Source organism: Dipteris shenzhenensis, chromosome 27, assembly GCF_047967505.1.
Source record: "Dipteris shenzhenensis isolate YYH24624 ecotype China chromosome 27, Dip_SZ_1.0, whole genome shotgun sequence".
Taxonomy (NCBI): domain Eukaryota; kingdom Viridiplantae; phylum Streptophyta; class Polypodiopsida; order Gleicheniales; family Dipteridaceae; genus Dipteris; species Dipteris shenzhenensis.
This window is the reverse complement of record NC_141622.1, coordinates 7,264,303-7,270,529: the sequence shown is the minus strand read 5'-3', so window position 1 is coordinate 7,270,529 and position 6,227 is coordinate 7,264,303.

The following is a 6,227-nucleotide window of genomic DNA, read 5'->3' as shown; positions in this document are numbered from 1 at the left end:
GAAACTCTTGCCGTTTGGGTTATGTACCGCGTTTGAGTTTATCTGATTTTGTATTTTGTGAGTACTATCTCTATGGGAAGCAGACTAAATCAGCCCATAAAAGAAGGGGAAAGAGAGAGTTTGAAAAGCTTGATTTGGTGCATTCAGACGTATGTGGTCCCATGCCTACACGGTCATTAGGCGGGGCTGAATACTATGTGACATTCATTGATGATGCAACTAGGAAAGTGTGGGCTTATGCTATAGCTCGGAAGAGTGATGTGTTCTAGGTATTTCAGAAATGGCTGGCCTTGGTTGAGAATCAGTCAAGTAGAACGCTTAAATGCCTATGGACTGACAATGGTGGAGAGTATCTCTCTCATGACTTTCAGCATTTCTATGATACACGTGGGATTAAGAGGGAGCTCACATCCCCTCGTACTCCAGAGCAAAATCCAATTGCAGAAAAGATGAACCGTACCATTCAAGAAAGGTTGAAATGTGTGCTTTCCAATGCAAGTCTTTTTGGTGGTTTTTGGGCTGAGGCAATGAAGACTGCAGTGCATGTGATCAATAGATCACCTAGTAAGAGTTTGGATGGTGGTATTCCTGAAGAAGCATGGAGTGGCAAGAAGCCCTCTCATTTGCGTATATTTGGGTGTGAGGCATATGCACATGTGCCAAAAGAGCTTCGAAAGAAGCTAGATCCTAAGTCTAGGAAATGCATCTTTCTGGGTTATGGTGAAAGTGGAGAGATGGGCTATCGTCTCTGGGATCCAGAAGCAAAGAAGATCATACACAGCCATGATGTAGTCTTCAATGAGAAGAAGATGCATAAGGCACCCATGAGGGATGTGGAAATGAGGAGAATCACTTTCCAGGCTGTGAATCCACCTGCATATGTTGATAGACAGCAAGCTGTCCATGCACCAAATGTGCAAGAAATGGTACCACCAAGTAGTCCCACAGGTATACAATCAAGGGTAGATGATGGATCATCTATTGGTGGAAATGATGAACCAAATGTGACTGATATCCAGGTGGGACAGCAAGCTGAAATGCCCTTGAGAAGATCATCTAGAGTGTCTAGACCACCTGATAGGTTTGTTCCAGGGGTCGACTATGTGATGGTTACTGATTGCGGGGAGCCTTCTTGCTATAGAGAGGCTATGATGCACGAGGATCAACACAAGTGGGAGTATGCTATGCAATTAGAGATGAGTTCACTTATGAAGAATAAGACAATGGGACTTGGTTTCTTTGCCACATGGAAAGAAAGCATTGCCATGTAAATGGGTCTACAAGATGAAGGTCACAGGTGATGATGTGCCTAGGTACAAGGCCCATTTGGTCGCTAAAGGGTTCAAGCAAGAGAAGGGTGTGGACTTTGACGAGATATTCTCTCCGGTTGTGAAGATGACCACACTTAGATGCACGCTTGGACTAGTGGCATCAAAGGATATGGAGCTTATGCATATGGATGTCAAGACAGCTTTCTTGCATTGGGATTTGCATGAGGAAATTTACATGGTGCCGCTGGAGGCTTTGAAGAAAAGGGCAAAGAGCATTTAGTTTGCAAGCTAAAGAAGAGTCTCTATGGTCTTAAGCAAGCGCCTAAAGAATGGTATCAGAAGTTTGATGCTTTCAAGGTCCCAGGGTTTTAGAAGGAGTGAAATTGATCACTGCCTCTACACTAAAAGGGCTAAGGATAATAGCCTGATAATCTTGGCACCATATGCTATTTGCTAGCAAGGATACTTATGAGCTAGATGCATTAAAGTCCAAGTTGCATGAGGCCTTTGATATGAAGGATTTGGGACTTGCAGGTCATATTCTTGGTATGCGCATCTTTGGCTTTCACAAAAGGAGTATGTTACAAAAGTATTGCAATGTTTCAATATGTGAAACTGAGTTATACAGATAGTCCCAAATCAGATGAGGAAAGGGCCATGATGGCCAAGGTTCCTTATGCATTAGCAGTTGGGAGTCTTATGTATGCTATGATAGCTAGTAGACCAGACATTGCATTTGCAGTGGGAGTTGTTAGCCGGTATATGGCTAATCCAGGAAAGAGGCATTGGGAGGCAGTTCAGTGCATCATGAGGTACATGAAGGGTACCAAGGAGATGTGCATCTTCTTTGGTAGAGGAGACATGCGTGTACTTGGGTACATAGATTCAGATTATGCAGGGCATGTGGATAGTAGGAGATCCACTTCTAGTTATGTGTTCACCTTTGCAGGTGGTGCAGTGTCTATGTCTCGCGCATAGAAGTGCATTGCTTTTTCTACCACAGAGGCTGAGTATGTTGTAGCCACAGAGGGTTGCAAGGAGGCTATATGGCTTGATCGGCTAGTGGGAGATTTGGGGATTCATACAGGTGTACCAACATTGCATAGTGATTCCATGAGTGCTATTCAGCTAGCATGGAATCCGATCTTTCATGCAAAGACCAAACACATTGAGGTCAGGTACCATTTCATCAGGGAGGTACTTGAGGACAAGCACATAGAGCTTGTCAAGATTCATACAGATGATAACCTTGTAGATATGCTGACGAAGAGTCTACCTAGTCAGCAGTTTGAGTATTGTCGTGTATTGATGGGCACTAAATAGTATGCTCACTGGTTGTTCTCCCTTAAAGGCAAATTGTCCTTTAAGTGGGAGGTTATGGGGGTTAAAGGTCACTGTGCCTTTACCCCAGTTATGTACAATACTCAAACACATATATAAATAAATGAAAAAGAAGATTAGGGTGTTTTGGACCCACCAAAACTTGTGTGGCTCTCTGTTTCTCTCTCTCCCTCTTCCGTTCTTGCTTCCGTTGAGAGCACTCTCAAGCTATATAGTGGCATGGCTAGGTGGCAAATCTCGGATGCTCTCAGTTCATCTTTAGGGAACTTCCATTGCTCTACACTATACAAGATGAGCATCAAAATAATGGATGAAACCCTCCACAAGGGGCTCCTTTTATAAAGATTAATTTCCCATAGACCATCTGAATGGTTGGTTGGTTTAGTCGATTGGTTGGCTAGTCTGTATATATCATAGACTATGGTAAGTCAACCTAGTCTACAGGTAACTAGCTCAATCGACCTGTTGTTTTAGATCCATGACCATTATAAGGCACTATGTGAGCTAGTTGTTTGCTGACGAATCTTCTCCATACCTGTTATCCTATCTATACCTGTTGTTGTACTTGTTACACAACCCACCTTACTACTATAACTGATGTACAGGCTTGCGGCCCTAGTTTTGCATCGTTTGTTGCTACCAAAGAGTTACATTCTTCTCTATCCTAGCCTTCCCTATTAGGTCCGAAGATAATCTCTCTTGTAGAAGGGAGGAGCTCAAAACAACCAGAGCACTTCAATGAATACAAGAGAGAGTACATACTAAACAGTTGCATATCATCCATATCCTCCGACTCAGAGTAGTTCAATGAAAACATAAGAGAGTATGTCAACTCAGATTAGTTCGATGAAAACATAAGAGAGTAACAAACTAAACACTTAGTAGGGCTCCAACTTCTCAGAGAACATTTCAACTCAGAGTCGTTCAATGAAAACATAAGAGAGTAACAAACTAAATAGTTACTAGGGCTCCAACTCCTTAGAGAACATTTCAACTCAGAGTAGTTCAATGAAAACATAAGAGAGTAACAAACTAAACAATTTACTAGTGCTCCAACTCCTCCAACTTGACATGAAAGAAGTTGTTTTCCTATTGAGCCTCCATGTACTTAGGACAATGAGCATATACCTTGTCATGTTCATCCTTTTCCTTTTGAAGTTGGGACAATGCTTCATTAAAATTGAGTTTGTGTAGCTCCACCTATTCTTGGGCTAGTTGAGAACACCATTAGATTCTAACATGCTGAGCTAGACATAGTTATCTTATAGGGTTAGCTACCAGCTGAAAGGGAAAGCCTATTGAACCATTTAAGAAAGGCTTCCTGAGCAAATATGATAACCCTATAATTCTTCCCCTTTTCTCATCCCTTTCCCCTTCAAAATTTCCCCATTTTCTAGCTTCAAAATTTCAACATTCTCCCCTATTCTCCTTGTTTGCTCCTCCTTTCTCCGCCCTTTCTCGCCTCTTTCTCAAGTCTTTCCCCTCTAGATTTCCCATCTCCCCCCATCCCCTCCTAAATTTCCCATCTCCCTTCTAAATTTCCTTTTTCTCCCCCATCTTCTTCAACATTTCCCCTTCTCACCCATCCCCCGCTCTCCTCATCCACCTTCTAAACAATGCCACCTTCTCCCCTTCCTCTTCTCCCATCCCTCTTCTCGTGTCACTCCTTCTCCTTATCTAGCATCTCCCTTCTCCTCATCACTCTTCTCATACCCCCCTATCCCCATCCCTCTTTCCCTCTTCTCCCTGTCCCTCCCATCCCCCTTCTCCTCCTCCCTAAGACTACATAAACGAGAGTCCTAAACTTCATATTTTTATAAAATCTTTGCTTAAGGTTGTCTTTTTAGTCTATTTTCAAATGAAATATTAAAGCTTCACTATTCTCCCACTAACCTTCCTTGCTCGCCCTAGCTTTTCCACATGTAATTGTACTCTCTTGTTACTTATCTCTCCATTGCTGATAAAAAGTGCTTGACGTTTGGAAAAGCCCCCCTTGACAGTTGATCACTCTGACAAATAAGGAAAGGACAACTAAAACGTTTGTACATCCATATGTAATGCATGAGTGTCGGGACATAGATGGGTTTTAAAGAGCTTGGACATATGCCATACACATACCTAAAATATGATACAAATGTACATGTGTGAGCCATATGTATGCTGTATAGGATGGTATTTATTGATGAATCTACCATGTATGAATTGTATAAAATAATATCTAATTTGTTTTATTATTTGCAAAAGATGGTGTTTCTTGAGCGGTTCATTTACACACGTGGCATTACATACAAGTATAAAGCATTTTTTAGGGTCATGGTCCATTCAAAATTGTCTAATAGTACTTCTTTAAAAACTCTTGAGGAGGAAGCAGACCCATTCTTGAGGCATGGATAGATACAAAATGCACTATCATATTGCGGATTCAAGGGATAGTTAAAGACCCAATATACATAAAAATATCCATATTCCTAAGTGTTCAAATGTCAAGGAAAACTTACCAATCGCTATTATGGTTAGCATTCCTTGACCGATTAACTCATCTCCTTCTTAATTGTGTCCAAAAAGCCCCTATCCACTCATCAACTCATCTCCTTCTTAATTGGGACCAAAAAGCCCTATCCACTTTTTCAGAATCGATCCTAAAATCCCCACAAAATTATTACTTTCATGATATTGCCTTCTTTCTTAAGCTTGTTGATATATATGTACACTTTTTGTGACAAGTGGAAGGCTCTCAAAAGAACTAGTACACAATTTTGTTGGTGAAGCCCCCGAAATAGCCCTTGCCCTTGCTCCTCCATTGAGTACACAACGTGATGTTAGAATTAAAGTCCAATCTTTGTAGTTCATGAATAGACCCTTTGGTATAAACAATCCTCTCTCAACGTGGTTTTGTCAAGAAAAATAGTCATAGATGGTGACATATATTTATGAATTGAAAATCTCCTCATAAGAGTGTTCCTTTATCTATTGATAAAAGGGTGAAAGATTAGAGAGTACTTCTTCCCTATATGCCCGTATATTGGTTGAGTTATTGACACAACTTAACCTAAAGCAACGTAGAATGCTAGTCATAGAGGAGTCATCAACATGTCAAGTGATTTTGATTGAAGATCTAGTTTCATATATAATATATACTCAAACACCCACGTGATCCACAAGACTTTGCTCAAAGTAAATGAAATTGGGCCAAATGGTGTCAAGGTAGGAGAGTAAATGTACAACCTATTAAATAAGGGCAACCACCACTAAGGGGCCGTAGGAAGAGTACGATTGAGTAAACGAAAGTTCTTCTCATGTGTAACCACCATCGTGATGTCCACTTGATTGAAATGCAAATTGAAAAGTGATATCCTCATATGTACCTTATGTGTAACCATAGGATCATGAGGTCCAACTTATTGTACGCCCATACTTAGGCAAACATCTAACTCATTATATAAAAAAGACATGAAATGATGTTCCAAAGTTTTTGAACTTTCAATTTTTTAAGTTGTGTGGATTGGGCTTGTTAGTTGTGCTTGAATTGTGGGGTGTAGAATATTGGATTGAACATCTTGGGTAAGTATGTTAGGGTCTTTGTTTGCTAACCCTAACCCACAAGGATTGGCTTTT